Source organism: Camelus bactrianus, chromosome 20 (genome assembly GCF_048773025.1).
Source record: "Camelus bactrianus isolate YW-2024 breed Bactrian camel chromosome 20, ASM4877302v1, whole genome shotgun sequence".
Lineage (NCBI taxonomy): Eukaryota > Metazoa > Chordata > Mammalia > Artiodactyla > Camelidae > Camelus > Camelus bactrianus.
In genome coordinates, this window is record NC_133558.1 from 42,934,735 (window position 1) to 42,957,987 (window position 23,253).

General features: G+C 45.1%; 1 long non-coding RNA gene across 1 annotated transcript in view; it reads right to left on the reverse strand.

Annotated features, from left to right (window-relative positions):
- The window catches only part of LOC141574273 (uncharacterized), a 61,105-nt gene that overhangs the window by 17,258 nt on the left and 20,594 nt on the right, over nt 1-23,253 (reverse strand). The window contains exon 4 of the long non-coding RNA XR_012501186.1: nt 13,660-14,431. This is a non-coding gene — a long non-coding RNA (uncharacterized LOC141574273). The remainder of the gene's footprint in view (nt 1-13,659; nt 14,432-23,253) is intronic.

Sequence of the window (23,253 nt, forward strand, 5' to 3'; positions counted from 1 at the left end):
TGGGCCATGGAGAGTGCTTCTCCATTCACACCCCTGGCCCCTGGCCAACAGCTAGCCCTCCTCACACTAACAGAGTGAGGTGTGAGTCCGGTTAGACAAGCAGGGCATTTGAAACCCTTCCTTTCCCTCCAGTGTTGATCACCATTGGGAAGCACTTGGGATGCTCGGCTCCATGGCAGGACAGCCTTGTGCATGAACGGGCAGGTCCTCTCAAGGGAAGGCTCGCTGTGTCACAGAGCTACATGGGACAGGGTGAGTCTCTAATTCTGGGACACAGTATCATGACACGCATTTTCCCACAGCCCTGAAGTTCATGGAGTACGTGGCTTCATCAGTAACAAATAAGACATTTATCGCCTGCCTACTCTTTTGTGTCATCTCTCAGTTGGCTGCTGGAGACAACATGTGTATAAGTATTGGATCCCTTTAAGCCACAAAATATATGAAGTAACAAAGAATTCTGTGGCTTAACGTTGGTTCAGGGCGACTGTGTAACTGTTCTGACTCTGCTGATGCTTAATTATGGGTATAGGAACTAAGGAACCTCCTCAAATATCTTTCAGCATAAAACCAGCTTTTCTTATTTTCCTGTTTCTTAGTAATTGCCAAAGACTCTCAAATGATGGCTTCACACAAAAAAGCAGCTAAAGTTTATGAGCCCTCTTGACATACCCACTGTGGTAAACACTTTACATAATTTCTAATTCTCACAATTCTACAAAGCAGATATGAATGTCCCCATCTCACAGGCGAGGGAAAAACTCAGAGCAAACTGACTCAGGCTCACGTGGCTCAGTGGCAGCACGTGCACGCAAACCCAACTCAAAAATCTACACCCCTTCGTATATGTACCAAACCTCCTACCACCAATTAACACACAGCGGCAGAGTCAATACTCAGGAACTCAATACACTTTTCAGCTTTAAGGTGCTCCAGAGGCCGCTTCTAGCTGCTTTATAAAATCCCGGCTCACTGACTTCTAACACTGGAAGAAAAGACCGATTTTGCCATTGTTTGCACAGCAAGTCTGAAATGTACACAGCGAGATGACAGAATAAGTCTAAGACATAAGCAGAATAATTTTTCCAGGTAGACAGACATAATGGACATTGTGCTATTCTGAAGCACTAAGCAACGGAATCAAAACAAAATAACATTTGTTAAGCCTTCTTTTGCAAAAGGAATATTAAGACTGTTAGAAGGTGCAACAGCGCCACCTATGGCTAAAATGACCTTCCAGGTTGCCGGGAAAGATGCAACACAAAAATTGCCTGTAGGATCAGAAAAGAGAATCAGATAACTAAAAGCTTATGTAGCACATACTGCACTTTGCTTCGGGGGAAGGGAAGGGTATTCAGTATTTAATCTGATATTGCTAATACTCCTGAATATAAACAAAAGACATAGGTTCATGGAAACTCATCTTAGAAGAGGAAAGAATCCAGTCCAGCCACTTCATTTTACAGGAGGGGAAACTGAGACATGGGTTCTGTCCTGCAATCGGCAGCAAAGCTCTCCCAGGCCTCATGTCTTGCACTGTAGCATAAACCAACAGATCTGTACTAGGCCTATATTCATAAAAGTCACGTTTGTATTTTTCCAACAGTAGGTTATCTAAGTATCTTGCAAAATAATTCTCAAAGAGCCAGGATATCATACAAGATTGATGAAATACAAAAACATTTATTTACATAATAAAACAGCATGAACTTTATTCTATTAAAAAAGTGACTTGTTAAATCAATGTTTTGATATTTTAAACCTGTTAAGAGTGCAGGAAAAAAATCAAAATTTTGCTTAATCACAAAAGAGAGAAGCTTATTCCCTGAAAATGATCAATGTGGATTTTACTAAACTTAATGAATCTGGTCAGAATCCCACGAATTTAAATGTCTGTGTGGATGGTTACACGGCAACATGAATTCTGAGTTGTAACAATAAATATTCTGTGTAAATAATATTCAAGGTCGTCTGATTAAGGCAATTTAACTAGTCCCTGTCTCACTAGTATGATACAGATTTCATTAAAACTTCATACTACACTAAAAAAAAAATGAATCCTTGTTACTTTAAACCATATTCAAAGATATCATATATATAAATATTATAAATACTGAATATGCATCAGAAATAAGCGACACTCTTTAGTATTCAGAGTTGATCCTTCTAAAATATCTGTCATTCTGACAGCACATTTTTATTAAGCACCTCTTGGGTTCTTTGTATACAAGGCGTCTAACTCTCACAGTCAGACAAGTTAAACGATATTACTCAAATTTCACAAATAAGGAAATGTACTTAAGCCATGAAAACAACTTACATATTCACCATCAGGAAAGAAAAGAGTAAAGATTTTACTTATAATATTCACTGACAATCTTGTCTTCCATATTAAGACTACATAAAACCAATTCAGTCTTTGTAAGTATTTCTGTCAATAAGGGCCACTAGAGAAAAGCAAGTAACATCACTAGCAATGATTGGACTTTCAAAGCCCACTTCTCTTTTGCACTATAATTATTTTTAATGTTTTGTTTTTAGTGCTCACAGAGCACTAAAATTAAAAAAAAATTAACTTTTAAGTTATTACCTGAGAATAAAACTTTTGTAAAAATGTACAATTTTAATTTATGCCACTCTGTCTCACATTCTCACTGGTGTCTCTCCTTTGAAGGCCTCATCAGGCTGAGATCACTAAAATCGGCCATTTATGGAGTCACAGCAGTTCGGGTAACCACTCAACGGGAGGCTGATTAGAGGAGCAATTAAGAATGCATCCTGTGCAGCCTGGGTTCCAGCACCGAGCTAGCCACCGCCAGCTGGGTGTGATTTAGGACAAGCTGCTCCATCTCTCAATCCCTCAGCTGCAAAAAAGGAGACACTGATACCTACCCTCAAACACCTGCTATGAAGTAAAACATGAGGAAAGCATTTTAGTGTTAGGTAGGTGTCCACTCAGAGCGAGTTTGGTCATTATGATGATGAGGATGGCTGTTAATAAATTAAGCTAGACCAAAAAGGAGAAATCACCTTAAAGGAGAAACATTTTAATTCAATCAGCATTTCCTTTTGGATGGATTGCAGAATGTTCTATTGATGTTTTTAATAAACCAAGTTTTGTTCATTAATTATAGATTTACAGGTTCATGGACAAGTCTCCAGAAAAAGAATTAGAGGCCTCTAACCTCTGAATACTAAGAAAGTAAATTAAAAAGAAAAATCATTTGGGAGATTATACCTCATTTGGGAGAGTATGTGCTTAGCATGCATGAGGCCCTCAGTTCAGTCCCCATAAACTCCATTTAACAACTTTCTTTTTTAAGAAATGGAGAATTAAAGCAAAAAGATGGAGGAATACAGAATTTTTTAGAGACTCATCTCAGATTTAAGATGGGGAAAAATCCATCCATTTCTCAGAGGAAATCTTGAGAACTATGTAAACAGGATCTGAGTTGTCTAGTCTTCTAACATTATTCATGAATTCATATTACCAAGTCTTAAAACTACCTGATAACCCACAGAGGTGATACTGATCGTAACACCTGCCAACACGGATCGAGCTCCCGCTAGGACTGCTCTGTTCTGACATCTCTGCTCCTGAGGCCTGACCAGGCTGAGAGCACTAAATTCGGTCATTCATGAGAATCTCGTGTAAGTCCTCCATGTGTGCTTCTAACTCTCCCCTCACCAGCCCCTCTGTGGGAAGCACTGTTATCATCATCCCCACCCGCAGATAAGGCCACTGAGGCACAGAGACTAAACCCTTTCCAGGTCACATTGGCATTAAAGGACTTCTGTATTTCTGCTGTTTTGCTTTTGACAAAGTAATCTGAGATATCAATTCAAGGGAGACTGTTAAATAGTCAAGTCTGTCAGGTCTTCACCTCAAAGAGCAGATACTATAAATTCCTGATGTAGGATGAGGCTGCCGCCACAAACTGACTCAGCTTGAAATTAATATCCAAGATGAAGCAGCGGATTCACGTAAATATTCACGAATGTCAACTCTGCTCTCGGGTCTGGGCCCTTCACTGCCTGAACGGGGGTGAAATCCCCACCCGTGTCAGGGAGGGACGCGCAGCTCTTCCGGGACTCACCCAGGATTCACGGGCTGTTTCCCCCCACAGGCTGTCCTCAACGATTAAAAAGCTCTCAAGATTTTTACACCATGCAAAACTAAAAGACATTTCTGCAGATGGAGCACTTTCTCAGACTTAAACCTTTTTTGCCTACACTCAGCAAGGGGCAAAAAAAAAAGAAACATGACTCTACAAAGTCTCTGACCCTCACCACTCACGGGAGTAGCACGGCCACAGCAGCAGATGAGTCTTCTCATTGCACGATGAGAACAAAATAAAGCCGCCCCAACCACAGGCACTCCCAGAGACAGAGCTCAGCAGTCTTCTGCACACTCACAGTTGTGCAGCCCTCACCACCATCTATTTCCTGAACACTTCATCACCCCAGAAGAAACCTCCTGTCACTAACAGTCACTCCCTAATCCCCCTCCACCCAGCCCCTTTCAACCATCACCTGCTCTCTGCCTCTGCATGTGCCTTTTCTGGGCATTTCAGATCACTGAAATCAACAATATGTGGCCGTTTGTGTCTGCTTCCTTTCACTTAAAATGCTGTTTTCAAGGCTTATCCATTTTGAAGTGGTATCAGCATCTCTCTCTCTCTTTTTTTTTTTTTTTTGAAAACGTTGAAGTTTATTAGAAGGTAGTAGGTACTCTCAAAAAGAGTACGGTGGAGCATAAGTGATTGGGTTTCAAAGGGAAAAGTGCGGGTTGAACAGTCAGTGAGGAGTTCCCAGAACAGGTGGCCTTTTTCATTTTCCTCTTTATTTGTTTTTTCTTTTTTATTCACTCTTACATGTGAATAATGTTCCACTACATGGAGATACTACATTCTGTTCTTCCATTCAGCAGCTATTTATGAATGAAGTCCAGTAGAATGAGTGTAAGAAGTGACTACCATGGATGGCATTTAAGCAAAGGGCAAGACGTGCTTTCAAAAAACAAGCCAACAAACAGAGGCACAAGGAAATTCAGTGCGTTTCTGAGCAAAGAGCATGCTTGCTTCGGCAGGACTACCGTGCAGGGCTGGGGCGGATACTGGCAAGAATCACGGTGAGGGAGTCACCTGAGAAGACTCCCCACTGCAAGCAGCTCAGCCAATTCTCCCTCACACTGTATTGTTAGAGCCATGTTTCTAGGTTACTCTTATTTCAAGTAATAGTACTTTAAATGCACATCTGATCATCTGCCTCAGACCACATTACCTAGAAGCCACAGAAAATCATTCACTGACCGGAGCAGCTCCAGGACATAACGGTGATGGATCAGGGAGTCCAGCAGCATTCCAGCCTGCAGGCACAAACCCCACATGTGCCCTGGTGATGTCCGGAAAATAAAATGCATGGAAATATCTCATTGCTGGTACACGACATCTGCCCTCAAATTGCCCCAAAATCATGCTGGCAAAGCACTACTCAAACTTTTCACTCCAAAAAAAAAAATAAATGCTAAGAAGGCAAATTTAGGCCCTTCCATTAAAAGCCAGCAACCATCACTGCCAGTATCTGAGCTGGAATTCTCCTGACTTCAAAAACCACCGCGCAGTTACTTTTCAAAAGTGAAAGTCATATATGTATTCCACGTAGATGATATTACAGTAGGATTTTTCTTTTCAAAATTTCCAGTTGCAACATTAGCACAAGAAAGTTTATGTTTCAGCTTTAAAAAAATCAATTATCCTCCACTTTCTTAATTTTGAACCTATTATTATTTTATAAAGGGAGCTATGCTGCATATTATAAACCAACTCTTTGGTTTCTGCAAATAAGACCTTTATGACCTCACTATTTCAGAGCAAACTTTAATGATGTTTTGAGAGGTGGGGCCTGGGGCGCTCACTAACAGCTCTTTAAATACTGACAAGGATGTGCTCTTAAGTAATGCAAAGGCTCTAACTCCACACTAGCTCAGAAAGTAAAGAAACTGCACCAAAGACTTACTTTAACATTTTAATATATTCCTATTGTTTTGAATATTAAAGTTCTTAAAAGATATGATTTTTTTTGAGAAAGCCAACAGCTGTATTAAATTTCCTCTCACCAAGAAAGCAATCTTTATCAAGAATAAAAACCCCTATAGAAGTCGAAATGACGGGACGTTTCTAGCTAAGTGAACATGCAGATCTGAACACAAACCTATATCCTATCAGATCTCACTCGAACGAGCTCAACAAAGTCCTGGGCTACCCTGGAACTTAGCTCTTCTTTTCCAAAAGTTGGCTGAGCTAAGATCATCACACAAGGCAGGGAAGGAGAGAAGAGGAAAGTCCACCTGGCAGCCTCCATCTGTTTTCTTCCAGCCAAAATTCGCCTCTAGGGTCGCCCTGCTAACAAGCCCTCCCCATAAGGAAATCCGGCATCCACACTGCCCCTGCCGTCCCCAAGCATTCCCGACGCCTCTCTCCCAGCCTGTGAATGTTCTTCTAATGACCCCTCCTGTTGGTGGCACCCTTCCCCTCTTCCCTGCTACACACACACACACACACACACAGAGCCACAGCAGTCTTCCCAAATCACAAATTTGATTACATCACCCCCACTTCAAACCCTTCAGAGGCTCCCTGGTGGAATTCTAGCCCCACCCCAGACACTGCTTGCCCAGCCTCACCCCAGTACACAGGTCCCCAGTGACCTCAGGGGCCCCCTGACTTGCTCCTACTTCCCACTTGTCTCCAGGCTCATTTTGACTGTTTCCCAAGGAAGACTTCCCTCCTTCCAACTACCACAATTTGTTCCTCTATTCCTAGAACATTCTAGGCTAAGTCAACTTCTGACAATGCTAAGCTCACAAGAAGCAAATACATTTTGCTTACTAATGTGGCTCCACACTCTCTCTCCCCTAGACACACAGAAGTGCACGTGTTATGAATAAATGATTGACGGGGTGGGTCTCAAAGAGACAGATATACCTACTCTCACCCGTCCCGACCCTTGTGTCTGTAGAATATCAGAAGAAAAACCAGAATTACCTTTCCTGAGGGTCACTTTCTGATGACACCCTTCACTGACTACTGTGTCAGTTCTAGTAAAACCCAAGCTCTTCCAAAGCCCTCCATCCCGGACTCTCTCCAGTGTCCTCACCAGCAGGGGCACCTTCCACCCTGGACCACACAGGGCACTCTCCCCGTTTCCCCACGCCAAAAGCCTCCAGGCATCTGCCCGGGCTGCACCTGCCACCTGAGCCACATTCTTGACTACTTCTCCTGGCTGACACTCTGTCCTCACAAATGAATGTAGAGTCCATTTCTTCCAGGAAGTCCTCTCTGATAATGTCCTTTAGGGCTTGGTTGGGCTTCATCTATAGCAGCAGTACATGGTGACCAACTGGGTGTTTGCCCGCTCCTTTGAGACCACGAACTCTTGGGGGCCACGTGGGAAGGAGTGAGAGATTACAAGAGGGGTGCGGGAAGCAAAAAGCAAAAATCACAGCCCAAGTCCCAAATTCAAGGATACTTTCTCAGGAAAAAGTATAAACAATTTCACACGTGTGCAATTTGGCTACTGTTTTTGTGGCTTGTGGACAGCAAGAACTTGGTGTTCTAGTCCAAAACCCAGATTACATGCAAAGAAATGTATATATTCATATCCAAAGGAAACCAGAGCTGCTCAACAACAGTTTGCAGTTAGAATTGAAAGGAACTTTGATAAAGGCAATCTCTCTCTCTCTCTTCCTTCTCTTCTGGCATCATATAATTTTAGAAGTATTTGCGTGACCAAGAGATGGCTACAGCCCGTGATTCTTCACTGGAGTGTTTGGGGCTGAGGAAGATCAGATTACATTCACTGCGTAAATGCAATCACACCAACACACTGATAGGTGCCGTGGTGGTGGAGATGATGTTCCAAAGCAGGCAACCTTATTCTGTAAGAGAACTCTAAATAGAAAGTAAGAAATGCAATGTTCTGTAGTCAATTTCATTTGCTATATGGGTCATTAATTGATAGTATATCTTGTCTAATGAAACCCAAAAATAAATTGTCAACGTCGATTTTCTTCATCTGACCATTTTATGCTAACTTTGGATATTAAACCCTCACTCCATAAGTAAAACTCAGGCCTACGCTGCAGCACAGTTACATCCCGTGGAAGAAAGCCGATCAAGGGAGAACTGGAGAGTTTCCCTTCAGAAGCTGCTAAGTCTGGTTTTGCACCTGTACGTGATTTGCAACCACGTCATCGAGAATGGAGAAAACCTAACAACTGTGGGGCGAAAAGCACTGCGGTGCTTCAGAAAAATCAAAGAACGCTGAGCTTTGTGAAACAGTCCTGAGGCACTTAAATCGTACTTTTTCTGAAAGGCTCCAAAACTGACCCAATTCACCATTCCAGGTTCAACAGGGAGGTACCGGAATTAGTAGAGAAAACATGCCCTTGAAGTCTGACAAGGCCTTGCTTGAATTCTGCTGCAGCATTTACTAGCCACTAAACGGACCAATTCCTTAACCCTCTGAGAAGGCTTCCCGATCTGCAAAAGGGGGCTGCCACCGCCCACCTGGGAGGCATGGATGTGAATTCAACACGCAAGTAGGGCGGCCGACTGGTACCTGACACGGGGCCTGGCTAGTTTCCCTCCGCTGCCCTTCTCCCCCTTTAAACTTGCACTGTTCCCCCGGTAAGGATCAAGACCACGGAACAGAATGCCCGATTTTTCTGTGTATCCCCGGATACATGACTTACCCTTAGGAGGCCAGAAAAATTGCTTCCTCCCCAGTCACTATCAACGTTCTTAAGATTCTGGGTATTTTTAACTCTGTTTTCCAGGGAGACTATTCCAGAACTTTCCAAGCACCATTCTCCAGGTTGGCTCCCCTCCCAGCACCCATCATTTCTCACTTCAGATACTCTGTATGATTGCCTTCTGTTCATGGGAAAGCGAGTCCGGTAGGGTGGGGACTCCCAAGGACTCCCCCCTCCCTCACAGGTGAGTGTGACTACCTTCTGCCCACTCCTCACTCCAACTCCAGCTTCTAAGAAGTCTACCCTCCAGGAACCTGCAGACTCTGCATCTTCCCAAGACACACACGTGGCCACGACCCTCCCTTCAGATTTCTTCCTGGCTGGCCCTGCACACCCCCCGGCCCCTTAAAGTTAAATGGCATTAGGCTGAAAATCGCAAATGCCGCTGACTGACACACCAAAGCTGCATGGTCTGGGCTTTCCTCCAACCCAGGCAGGGCCCTGCCCCCCCTCAGCCTCAGTCTGCAGCTCTCGAGATGATCTAATTCCCATGCAAGGCTATGAACACCAGCTAAGAATGACGACTCCCAACGTGTATCTATAGTCCGGCTCCTTCACCTGAGCCACAGTCTCATAGACACGAGTGCCTCTTTGAAGTCCTAACTTGGATGACAAATGGCATCTTAAAAATGCCTCATGTTCACCATTTACTCTGGAATTCGATTCCTGGCAGGTACCTCCCAGACTCCCCATTTTAGTAACAGCCCCAGCACCCAACTATGTGTTTGAGGTCACATTCAATTTCCAATGTTCCCTCCCCTAATCCCTGGCCTGGAATCAGTCCTATTATTTCCGTCGCTAAGCCCATCTCAAATGTGGTTCTACAGGGACCATGGCCGTAACCCCCCAAGTTCACAGCATGGTACACTGACTAACAGTCCTCCGTAGGGTGCTCCCTGGAGGGGGAGGCATCTCCTGCCACTGGTCACCACAGAAGGCACTGTATTCTCACAAAGGAGGCCCAGGAGAAGGGACTCAAGGTTCTCCCGTGGTCTGAGCTTTGAAGGGCCCGAGGTCTGGGGGAGCTCCTAATTAGCAGACACACTTGCCAGTGAGCAGATGAGGATGGAGGAACCCAGGCAAGGCTGTTCTCACTCCAACCCCTGGGCTCTCGGGAGCCACGGGAAAGGCCTGTGTCCAGGGCACAGCCCGGCCATCACAGATCCCAGCCAGCATTAGCCAACACGGACAGCCTAGACTCCATCTAATTGTGACACTTACTTCTGTTCTGTTCCCCATCCAGAATGTGATGGACTCATTCAGATATTATGGCCTGTCTCAAGCGATACAAATTCAGTGATAAATGAAGTGTCCACATTTGGACCAGAGCATGAAAGGAGAAACAAGGCCTCATGTTCAGCATGATGGTGGTGGCCAAACCCTTCCACCGAGTGAGATGAACCATGATGGGGGTGAGGATCCAAGGTCCTAGGTCGGCCAAAACTTCTTCCTTCAAGGTTGGCTGGGGTGTTGCAGACTCCCTACCGCAAACTAACTACACGGCCGTCAGTGGTGGACATCAGCTGCAACAGACACGGAGTCAGCTATTTATGTCAACATGGGTTAAAAGTAAAGGCCGGGGCAGGGAGGCCTGCACGGCTGCTGAGGCAAAGCACAGACCCGTCTCTGAATGCCCACTGGCTGGAGAAGAGAGGAAGCTACGGTCCCCTTTAGCGGTCGCTGTGTCAACAAGATCCAGGTGAGCCAGCTACTTAGGAGAAGGCCATGTTTTCCTGATACTCAGAAAAACCAGCCTCGTAAAGGGAACACAAGAGTGGCATGGATTTTAGACCCCCCTAAGCCACTTTATGAAGGCAAAGTAAAGTAAATGGCACAGGGATGTTGAATGCAAAAAAAAAAAAAATTAAATAAGTAAACGGTGACTGCTTCCTCCAACAGCGTCCCCTGCAGCTGCACACCCATGAGCCTGCCACTTTCTCACCAGTGACCGCTGGCCAGGAAGTGCCATCACGCACGTCACACAGTGACAGCCAGGAACCGCGTGAAGAGCACGTTTGTGTAAAAGCAGGAATCGAGCAAGATGCTGCAGAATTTGACTTTACAAGTTTAAATACTCCATGAAAAGAATCCCTCAGCAGCCGCCTAAATCAATTCGCATCTCACTTCTTCAAAACAATCAAACAAATTTAATAAGGGCGCATTTGTCACCAAATATAAGGAGGACCAAACAGGTTCCTCAAAGCAAAGATTTTAACAGGTATCAAAAACCAGTGGGTGATGTGCTAACAAAGCAAATATTCCAAAAAATTAGAAAATAAAAAATGACTAGGATAATACATGGATCAAGGTAACTGTTAAGTTTTTGCTCTTTAAAGCGATGGAGACAGTACGGAGGGCAATCTGGATATTTCCAATGCAGGGTGTGCACAGCCCACATTTTCAGACGCAACAACATGCTCACTGGGCAGTACAAGAGAAAAAGAATAAAGAAAAAGGAAAAGAGGAACAAGAGAAAATTAGAAACACACAAGAACAAAAATGATTTTGACAGCATGTACAAGAATTTATGTGAGTGTGTGAGGCCAGGGATGCTGGGAAGGTGAGACCCACACTCACCTCCTGCTCCAGGGAAGGCAGGGGCCTGAGGGGAGCGGCGCTGCCGGGGGACCCCAACGTGATCAGCGCCCCTAACCAAAACTCCACTTATATGCGTCTAGGCAGCTTTTGAGCTACAAATTGTGGTCGCATTTCAGGCTGGACAGTATTACTCCCACCAAGAGTAGCAGGAGAGAATTAGGCTGTTCCTGTACCAAAGCATTGTTTAAAAAATTAATGACTGTGGAATAGTAAAAGCAAAAATTGAGTAAAAGTGACTGGAGGAGAATGTGGTTGACCCGAGCTCACTGGCCACGTTATCTCACTGACGTTAAGATGCTGGCTGAGCCCTTATGGTACCAAAACAGACAGACCCACCAGGAGGGAGGTTTAATGCGCTGCTGTATTTTGATGCCGGGAGCCATGCCTGGTACACGAGGTTCTGGGTAAACAATGGTGACAGTGTCAACCACTATGGGCTAAGCACACATCCAGCTACTCCGCCAAATCCCAAGGGCAGACTTCAAAAGGCAAAAACAAGTTGGCATTCTCTGGTGGGTCTGCAGAGTCAGAGCCAAGCAGTTGCTGAGCAAAAATGTCACCAGTGCCTCCTATGACAAAAGAGGAGGCACTGGCCTGGGGCTGGGGCAGGGCTCTAGGCTTCCACTGCTCACCAACCAATCTGTCCAGGGGGAGAACGTGGTCTCTGCGTATGTTGCACCTATGCACCTACCTTGACTGACGCCTGGGGGCTCAGCAGGAGGTGACATGTGAGGTGAACGGAGCCAGCCTCGGTGTAGCACAGTGCTGGCAGCTATGCCCTCAGCAGTGCCCAGGCTCCTAAACCTGACACCTCATCTCCAAGGAGCAGAAGGGGAGTGCGGGCATGAAGATCACAGGGCCCTGTGAGGACAAGTACAGGCCATGACATGCCTTGCCTCTTCCTTAAGCCATAGAGTTATGTCCGGGAGGAACAGAAAATTCATCCAGAGCCCGCTAGGCACCTCACACACGTGGGGGACTCGGGTACCCTGTGTCTATCACTCACAGGGCTGGTCTGGACATTCTTTTTATCAATTCTCTGGCATCTTCTCCTCCAACTTACCAACAACCAGAAAGTAGAATCTGATCTTAGTTAATTTCAAGAATCACAGAGCACCGCCTCCACAGTGGGCCCGGCAGCCGTGCCAGGTCCTCCGACCGTCACCTGTGAGACCGCCATGAGCGCTCTCCAGACTCAAGGCCTGAGGCCGTAGGCCGTGGGCACACAGCTTCCCTCACTCTCCCCAGCAAAGGGGGACCACCTCTCGGCAAAGGCATGTCACCCTCTTCTGCACGAAGGACAGCACTATAGATACACGGGGAAACAGAGCAGATGGTGGGGGGGTAGGCAGCCCAGAAGAGCTCGTCTGTAATTCCGAGACAAAGTGGGGCCGTTGACTTAATCACAGGGACAAAGTGAGGATGAACAATTCCCTGCTCTTTCCCATACTCCGTGATACGCCTTTCCCTGCATAAGGAGTTCATTCGGAGGTCCCTGGCGGTGATTCTGATGTCCCAACATGGCATGCTGGCTGTCGGGCAGGAAGAGAGGGCCTGAGCCGAACAGGTGCTGGGCCTGGGAGGCAGGAGACACCGGCTCCAGCCCCAACTCAACCAGCGCCTCGTTCTGCCTCTCGGGATTCAGCATCTCATCTACAAGCAAAGGGATGAGACTATCTTAAGACAGGCTGCCCAACATAAATGAAATGAGAGCCATGTAAAGAAAGTTTCCCAGTTGCCACATTTAAAACGGTAAACAAAGAAACAAACCAACAAACAAAAAACAAATACTAGAAAATGATTTTAAGAACAAATCTTAACCTACTGTATGTAAAATACTATCATTTTGACATGTAATCAATATAGGAAGTGATAAGATAGTTTACATTCTTTTTACTAGACAAGTCTCAGCGTCTGATGTTCATTTGACCTACAGCAAATCTCAGCTCAGAGCAGCCTCCTCCCAGGCTCTCCTAGCATCAGTGGCTGTGGCTAATCTATTGGACAGCAACTCCAGGGGTCCCACCAGGGTCCTGGCTGAAAAGCTGGAGTAATTGTCCACAATAACCCTAAAAGGATCTCTCTGAAACAAAGGCGGATTCACTTTTAAATGTCTGTAAACCGGCGGGCTGCACCTCCCTCCACCCTTGGCTACAAGAGAGTCCTCTTCCTTGCTGATCCCTTTCTGGATGTAGGGAAGAAACCCGGCACACAGCCAGGGTGGACTGGCCTCCAGGTAAACTTACCTGCTTTCTGTGTCCAGTCCCATGATGTCCTCCTTCTCAAATGGGATGCAGAGAAGGAGGCTCTTGTCCCCAGAATTGTCGGATGCACCGTCCAGCCCCTTGGACTTGGGCAAGATGAAGAGTGACTCAGTGAAGTCCTCGATCCTCTTCTCCACCACCCTGCAGTCCTCGTAAATTGAAGGCCACTTCGGTGCGCGGCTGCTCGGCCACCTCCCCATGCAGCAGAAAGTCAAAGAGCTGAGAGTCATAGAGCGTGGTGCCATACAGCTCCTCTGCACGTGGAGATTTTCGAAGCCTTGGCCGAGAGGCAGTCAGTAATGATGACAAGGCCCAAGACCTTGCGGTGGGTCTGGAAGTCGCTCCACCCATTCTTGGGCGCATAGTGGTGCCTGTAGTGGATACAGTTTGCCCACTGGGAGCCGCACGGACTGATCTGACTCACCAAGGTGATTCACTTATAGATGCAAAAGAAATTCTCCTCTGAGATGATCCCCACGTGTTCGACCACCACGGGGAAAGTCTGGTGGTCCTCAGCACACTGCACGTAGTCAGGGATGCTCATGTTGCAGGCCCTGACGAGAGGGGAGAGGAGATAGAGGTACATACTGTACTGTGGGCTGCAGGCCCATCTGGGTTGCGGTGACCTGGTGTGTACCAACCAGAAGGCAAGGGAAGCTCAAGTAAATCCGGGGGTACAGTTTGTCCTCAGAGTCTTCAAATGGCTACCGTAGCTCGGATCACATTACCCAGCTTTTGGTCTAGGCTTCCTGCCCTGCAGAGAAGGGTCATTTCTTGTTTTCTGTTTCCAAGGACCTACCAAGGCCCTGATGCAAAGTCACTGCTGAAAAATGCTGAATAAGGAAATGAACAAAGGAAGTGCTTTCCCCAACCTCCTTCAGCAGAATATAAAGAAAAGTACTACAGTGGGATCAAAAGATCTGGTTTTCTATCCAATTTATTTGAACTCCTAAGCTTCAGAATAATGGATAAGAAAACTTGCCTTGGGGAGGAGGGTACAGTTCAGTGGTAGAGCACGTGCTTAGCATGTACGATGTCCTGGGTTCAAACACCAGTACCTCATTTTAAAAAATGAAACAAATAAATAAACCTAATTACCCTCCTGAAAAAATATTTTTTAATTCAAAATTCAAAAAAAACCTTGCAATTGACACAACATTGTAAACTTGACTATACTTCAATTAAAAAAAAATCTTTCTCTTACATGAATATATCTGGATTACAGAAGTTTGCAAATGTAAAATGCCTAGGGTACAACCTGCATAAAAAGGGGTGACTGTACAAATTTAGTATCGCTCCTTTATGAGCTATATTTCCTTTGGGGGGGGTTATAACTTCTTAGAGCTAATTTTCTCAGATTAAAAAATATAAACATTACCTGATTCTCAGGACTGCTGAAGAATCAGATAACCCTATGAAAGCATCTGACCCACAGAGGTTACTCAATAATGTTTGTTGAATGAATGAATAAACCAGCAAAGTGAATGCTGCTCCCTGCCACAGACCATCATAATGGTACTGCCTGGAAATCCCAAGCCCACGTTCCACTCGTCTCGACACTAACAATGTGGGTGACCTGGTCAGGCCTGTGTGATTCTCTAAGCCCCAGTTTAATCGTGAATAAAATTAGGGCAATAAAACAAACCTCAAATTGTTAGTGAGTCAGTAATGAATTGTACCCCAAACTTGCAAGTTGGAACCATTAAGGAAAACTATACAAAGGGTCCATAGGCCCTCTCCATATTATCTCTTACAACTACATGGGAATCTACATTATATCTCAAAATAAAAAGTCTAATTTTTTAAAGAGGCTATTGAGGTTAAATGAGCTCACTGTCTCAAATAAGGAACACAAAGCACAAATAGGACAATGCCCAGCACATGAGATACACTCAGTTAACATTCCCACTCAACCCATTGGTCCCTCCAACTTCAGAGCAAGAGGATGGGTCCTCGTGGCAAGAGGCCACTGCACCTGAAGCTAACAAAACTAATGGTGCCCACTTCCAAGAGCTCCTGTCATCACCCTTGTTCTAATTTCCTATTTGTAATTTTTTTCTTTTTATTAAATAGAAACTCCCAATTGCATAGCCTTCACCTGACTAGATATCATGATGGCAGCACTTCAAAACCTGACCACAGAGATCATGATGGCAGCCCTTCTTGGTGAAACAATAAAATGAAAAGCCATTTCCACAAGACCTCTGTGTAAATCTACTAGGGAACTTAATCCTGGACTGAGGAAGAGGACTGGGGAGGAGGGGGCAATCAGGCTCACAGAAAACTATGGGCCACCTGTCCCACGATGGACTTTAGACTCAACCCTCACCCTACAGGAAATTCAAAATACACACCGACAGATTGCTATGGACAAGATTTTTTTTTTTTTAAACAAATCCCTGAATCCCTAGCAGGTCTTATTTCTACCGAAACACAAATGGATTATGTGTATAATGTTTCACAAAAGCCCTAAAATATTATCACGCCAACTTGACACATCAAGAAAAACTGAGGTAGAGAAGTTTATCACATTGTACATGATTAGAGAGAGGCCACGTCAGACACCGCATTTAAATCCAAGCCACTGCTCCAGTGCTCACACTAGAAAGTGTGACATACTGCACCTTTCCTGCCCTCTCCCTGCAATAAATCTCTGAAGAGTCTTTTCTGTGCCACCTGGAATCAAAATCACATCAATTTTCCACAAAGTGCTATGTCACTCCTTGGAGGCTGTATCAAAATCTAAAGGGTTGGGATGGGAGGAGTGATTTGCATTTTCGTTTCTCAAAGGAAACATGGCTTTAAAAGAAACTGAAAAGCACATATCTAGTCTAAGCCCTCATTGTGCAGAGAAAAAAATGGAGGCTCAGAAGAGATGAGGAAAGTTCCTTATTAATAAATATATCCTCAGCGCAGCACCAAGCCAGCCCTGGGCACTGCTGGGGGAGGATCTGGGAGACCCAGGAGAATGAGTGTTAGAAAAAGGAAAGAGAATAAGCATAAAAGGCCCTGTCTCTACACCACCATACCATGGAATTCCACCAAATTACCAAGTAAGGGTGCAGCCAATGTTAAGGTGGGCTAAGCAGGTTATAGAAACCTGGAAGTCTCAACCATATTGGAAATTCCAACATTTACTATGTTTTTTTCCCAGTTCAAGCATCAACTCAGTGGGAACTCTGTACCAGGGACTACACGAGGCCTGGAGTTCTCCCAAATACAGACCTCTATTACCACGTGTACAAACCACATAAAGGCCACCAGAAGAAAAGCACCCACAGATGGAATTACTGAAACTGAAAGCAGCCAACCAGCATATATTACTAAGAAAAATGGTGCTCCTAGAAATGGACTCATGGACATAGAAAGCCAACTGTGATTAGCAGGCAGGAAAGGGGGGATTAACAGATACACGTTAATAAATATAAAATAAATGACAAGGACCTGCTATATAGCACAGTGAACTATATTCAATTTCTTGTAATGAGTTGTACTAAAAACAATCTAAAACATTTATACACATATGCATATGTTTATAACTGAATATCTGCTGTACACCTGAAACTAACATTGTAAATTGACTACACTTCAATAAAAATTAATTTAAAAAAATAAGTAAAAATAAAAGCAACGCCATTAAGAAAAAATAAAAGAACACTCTAATCCCCTTAGCTGTAGCTGCTGAAGAATTTTGGTTGCAAGCACCAAGTCCACTGTATCACTCCAGCACTGGCTGTCACTCTTTCTGACCATCAGAGAGTCACTTGGCTTCACTGAGGTTAATTTTCTCTTCTGTGAAAGGCTACAGTTGCAACTAATGATGTATAGAATCTCATCATTCACAAGCCCAAAAATTAGTGAGGACTTCCCATGGGCCAGGCTCTGGAGAGATGAAAATATAGGGTCCCAGTTATATTCATGGGTAGAAGAAGTTTATGCCATAAAGACATTAATTCTTCCTATTTTGATAGACAGATTCATTGCAATTCTGATTAGAATTCCTACCAGATTTTTCATGGAATGTAACAAGTTAATTTATGGTCAAGAATAGCCAAGAAACTTCTTTAGAACCACCACTGGGGAGGGGTGGATTGGTCATTCATTTCCACTGGTCTTTCTGATGTGATGAAAACGTTTAGGATAATAATTGTTGCACAACTGTAAATATGCTAAAAGCTGCTGAATGGTACCATTTAAATGGGTGGACTTCATGGTGTGTGAACAATATCACAATAAAGCTGTTATATGAAAAAATATTTCTTGACAATTATTTTTCCCTCTATAATACTTAGTCTGCCCCACAATTTAAGAAAAACAAAAAACCAAAATAAACCAAACTGTGCCAGGAGCTCTTTAGGACTGCAATGTCCCTGGTTCTCCAACGCCTCTGGTGGTGCTGTTCCTGTTAACACACCAAGCTGGGCTGGGCTAGTTAGGGAATGTAACTGTCTTTTTAAAATCGATGGTCACACGTTTCACCCTGGGAGAGGGAAGGAAGGAGGATGACACAGCCTTATGCCTTCAGCTCATTTTTAACTGAACCAAGCCCTGCTTTCAACACTGTAATCCCTCTCACTATAAAAACACATGACACCAACAAGCACCGCCATCATAACACCTGAAAGTGTTCAAGGTACTTACCTGGGGCAGAAACACTGAGGGAGGAGACAGAAGCTCGCTTGGCACTGAGGATCCCTTTTCCCGACTCCACCAGTAGCTGGGCTTTACAGCCGGAGGCTCTCAGCCCAGGGAGCAGCGCAGACGCCACTGAGCTGTTCCTCAGGGAGCGGGAAAGGAAGACCAGGGCAGCCCCGGAGTCGCGGGGCAGGGAAATGGGTGGAAACGCGGGCTGCAGCCCCGCTCGGAGGCCATCCCCAGCCCCAGCCCCAGCTGCCCCGTCCGGGTCCGCAGACCCCGCCCGCCTGGGACGCAGCCCGCCCAGTTGTGGGGACGGGACGGTGGCCGAGGAGAGGAAGCCCGGGAGGAGAGGACTCGCGGGCGAGAGAGGGGAAGGGGACGCCAGCAGCGGACTGAGTGGAGCCCGGCTGGGTGAGAGGCGGCAGGTGCACACCTGGCCCCGGGAAGCTGTGGCACTGGGGCACTGGGACAGGTGGCGCGGGCAGAGGGGTCTGGCCCGAGCAATTCAGCTGAACACAGGCTGACTCACGCCCTCGTGGTCTGTGACACGCGGACCGCCCTCCCGCAGCCACCTGACCCCTTTCCCGGGAGACCCCACATTGCACTTCCACAGCCAGAGGCACCGGCCCCAGGCAGGAGCTAAAGGCCTGCCGGGCGACAGAGCTGAGAAGCCTTTGGGGCTAATCCCCGGCTCGGAGATGGAGCTTCCAACCCGCGGTCCAGCTGACACCGACTGCCCACGCGCAGGAGGGCCAGCAATCCGCTCTGGGTTCTGCGAGAGAAGGTGGGGCAGTGAGGGAAGGAAAAGATGGGAGGGGGAGGAGAGGAGGGAAAAAGTGGAGGGAGACAGATGGACAGGAAGAGCAGAGAGAAGGGAGGGATCTGGAAAGTGTAAGGTCCTAGCGGGGATGAAGAGAAAAAGCTTTACCTCTGGTGGCACCCTGAAGAAGGCGGCAGTCCTGCCTCTGTACCCTTCTGTAACACTTCAAGGCCCGCAGCTCAAGTTTTACCTCCCTGATCCAGCCCTCCATCCGATGCTGCTGCAGAACCCCTACGGGTATCACACCTGTTGCCCCCAAGCGGAGCAGGGTTTTCTGTTGGTCTGGGAACCAAGCACCCGCAGGTGTTGTCGCTCAGAACTACCTTGTGAAGAGTACATATTCCCCCTTTACACGCTGGGAAACAGGCAGGCACGATCATTGCCTTAGCTCCACTGTCCCAGGTGTTGGGATGGCAGGGAGCGGGGTGGTTCAAGATCAGAGCCCCAGACAGAGCAGACTGCCTGAGTGTTGGTGCATAGTCCCCATCCGTCCTGGGTAAACCACACTCCACCCTAGTGGAACCATCAAGGGCTCACAGTAGTTCCCTGGGTGTGGGAGAGCTGTCCTCATGTGAAGGAAAAGCCCAGCTGGGCTAACAAGCTAAGTCACAAATCTAAGTGTGATAAGTGTCGGTTTACTGATCTAAATTCTGCTGGGCTAACTCGTAAATCTGAAGTTTAGTGTCAGTTTACTGGGCTAACAAGCTAAGTCGTAAATCGAAGCTCAACATGTGACTATTACAAGTTGACAAGCACCAGTGTGCTGATTCCTTCCTTTTTGTTGCTTGAGCCTTATTGGCTAATACACCCTTACTTGTAATTAACCCTTTAAAACTTCATGTGTATGTCTTGGAGGTGGGTGCTCAGAACTTCGGAGCAGAAGCCCCTCTGAGCCCGCCGGCATAATAAATCTGAGTACGCCAACACTCCGAGTGGTGATTGTTCCTTGGCTGGCCTGTTGTTTCCATAACACTCAGTTCCAGTGCCCAGCTTGCTAGGTATATAGGAGTGCTACCAAATCAAAATTCATTCTCTTCAGTGCAGGACAGGCCAATAAGTTGGGAGACCAGGTGTTGGGGCATGGAATAGCAAGTTTCTGTAGACCTAGATGGCAAACTAATGTCCTGGAAAACCATCTCCCCAAGTCAGAATTCAGGCTCCTTTCCTACGTGCTTGGTTGTTGCAATCTTCTTGGTGTAGGAATTCCTTCTTGTTAGAATCCTTTGTTCTTGCAGCTATCTGCCTGGGTCAAATCTCTGTAAACCTCTAACAAAACAAAAGTTATTTTCTATTCTGCAATTTCTTATCTTTTTATGAATGAAAATGTGTTAAATATACTTAAAGATCAGAGCCTTCAGAATAGGTTCTCCTGTATATTTCAGGCTCTAAGCAACATTGTTTTACAAGCAAGATGAAGCCTAGGAGACAGAGCAGAGGGTTAAAGTCAAAGGAAAAGATCTAATATGGAGTCAGATTTGTTCTGTTCTATTACCCAGGCAGAAGCCACTTGAGGATTTAAATCCCTTTAAGTTAAAAATAACTAAAACTTTAAAGGAATTTACATACATAGGTGGGAATGTGCATAGCATATCTGGAAAAGCACCCAAAGGATAGTAAACAGTGGCATCTCCAGGGAGGGCTGAAAGAAGAGAGGATGAGGGAAAACTTCTTTCACTTGTGTATTTTTGTGCTCTGTTTGAATTTTTTTTAACCATTTGCATGTATTTCTTTTTCAGTTAAAAAAATGTGTAATGGAGCAAAGGAGTAACTAGCTCAGCAAATACAGCAGCCATGGAATCACTGAGTCATCACTTTTGATTTAAGCCAGGAAGCATTTATTGACTCACCTATGTGCCCAGTGCTGTTTTAAGACTTCTTTTTTTATTATTATTATTATTATTATTATTATTATTATTATTATTATTATTATTATTATTATTATTACTACTACTATTTTTATTATTACTATTTATATTATTATTATTATTTTATGAATTAATAACAAGGTATCCCTCACCCCTGCCCATGGCTGGTGGAAAACCAACTGAGTTTTTATTGAGTTGTTTTCCAAGAAGTAGAGATGAGTTATAAACTGAACACATCTTCAGGGCAAAACAGTCGGAGTGGTTTTCCAGCAGGCCAGACAGCTATCAAGGGTTTTCAATAGAGGCCCCCAGAGTCTGAGAGAGAAAGCCTCGAGGACCCTACAAAAAGCTGCCCAAACTGTCTTCTCCATGGCAATACTGAAATAGGAAAGAACAAATCTGACTCCAAATTAGATCTGTTCCTTTGACTTTAAAAAAGCCAAGTTAATACTCTCCGGTCTTTTCATGGGTTAGGATGTCACAGAGGAGATGGACAGGTCAACAAGGAACCACTCTACCGTGATCACGGAGCCGGGGAGCGGGATGGGCGGCAACATGTGTGACGCAGTTGTAGCCGTGCCCGCGTTTCTAGGCAGGTACCCAAAGTCGCCTCGACAAGATGTCAAACACTTGTGCCCACGTCCTCATCACCTGACATGTATTAAAGAGAAATGGAAATGTATAAAAGGCCAATACCCTTGGTGGGTACACCGTCCAAAGAGCAAAGTCACAGTTTGACAACTGGCCATCTCGGTTCCCTGGGCTTCATTCTTGGAGAACCTTAAAAACAACTCCTCTGTCCTTAAGAAGTGCTGCATATTTGTCCTATCTTTGGCTCAGGGATGGAGCACGTTCAAGTGAACTTTAATGTCTGCACAGATTTGACTGTCTTTCTCCAGGTTCACGTGTCCATTCTAAAGAGGCCTGAGCTAAGTCCATCCTCCGTAAGATCTATTCCCTCCAGTGACAGCTCATTGAGCCTGCAATTAAGAGCCAGCAGAACAAGAATGTCCTTAGCTAAAAAGTTCACCCACCCTTCACTGCTTTCTTAATCTCCTCTCCTGGCTAATTGCAACAGACTATCACCACCCTCCACCAAGTTCCCCAACTATGTCAGTTTGTCTCCCCAAAGAGAAGGTAAGGTCCATAAAAGAGGAGACAACTCCATAGTCACCTCTGAATTCCTAGCATAAAGTAATGTTAAGAAATAGAACTATGATTATGGCTTCTTTCCTTTAAAACCTTTCTGGTTATTTGATTGAGACCTTGGAAGACAGGTGTTTGCAGTCAAGTATCTTGATCCTCAAGACTCTGGAGGCCTTTTTCGGAATGGCTGCTCACTGATTCATTCAAACCACAGCTTCTCATTCCAGGAGTAGCTGTGATTCTCTGCCAGGAGTTTGTGGTTACTCTCATGCCAGAAGAGCTTTAAACTATATCCTTACTTTGGATTTGTTATTTTTCCCCTCTTCCAAAAAAATTGACTTTCCTTAATGTCTTACCTTGAGGAATTTTTTTTCATAGTTAACCCTTTAGTAAACCATGCTTCTCGGGATGGGCTTGGCCTTACATATGATCAGTCATCCAACTCCCATTGTGAGAGGACTCGGGCTCACCTCCTACCCTCCAGTCAAGGCAACTGAAACTCAGTACAGGAGCCAACAGGCACCCCAGGGCTTCTAAGGCTCGCGTATCACCCAGAATCCCTGCTTTCTGGTTTGTCTTGGCTTCTGAGGATTTCCCCTCACTTTCTTCACAATTAGCTGTGCAGCTTGAAAGATGAAGAAGGAAGGTTATATTTCTTAATCAGCATTTTAAGAAACTTGTGTAATGAAGGTTTTCACGAGTTTCTAGAACCCTCCGTTGCCGAGACAGAAAACACACTAGATATTTTCTAAGTTTAGCTATCATGTGTATTTTTTCTTTTCTTTTGTTTTCTTAACTGCAAATAGACATTTTTTAATTAAAAAAAATAAGGCCCCAAATAGGATAGAGACTTGAAGGGGCATACAAAATTAAAGGGCAAAGACAGAAAAATGATAAATACTCTACAAGGTTAATATAATACTTACACTATGGATCAGATCAGCAATTCTCAGTAACAGCTAATTGAAATATGTCCATGAGGTAAAACTTCTCTCCTGTCAGGAGATGGCTAACAGAAAATAGAATTAAAACAACAAACTAAAATTCTAAGTCTGGCGAGGTACAGAATTCTACCAGCTAAATGTGTCTTCTTCTGGAAAAGAGGGA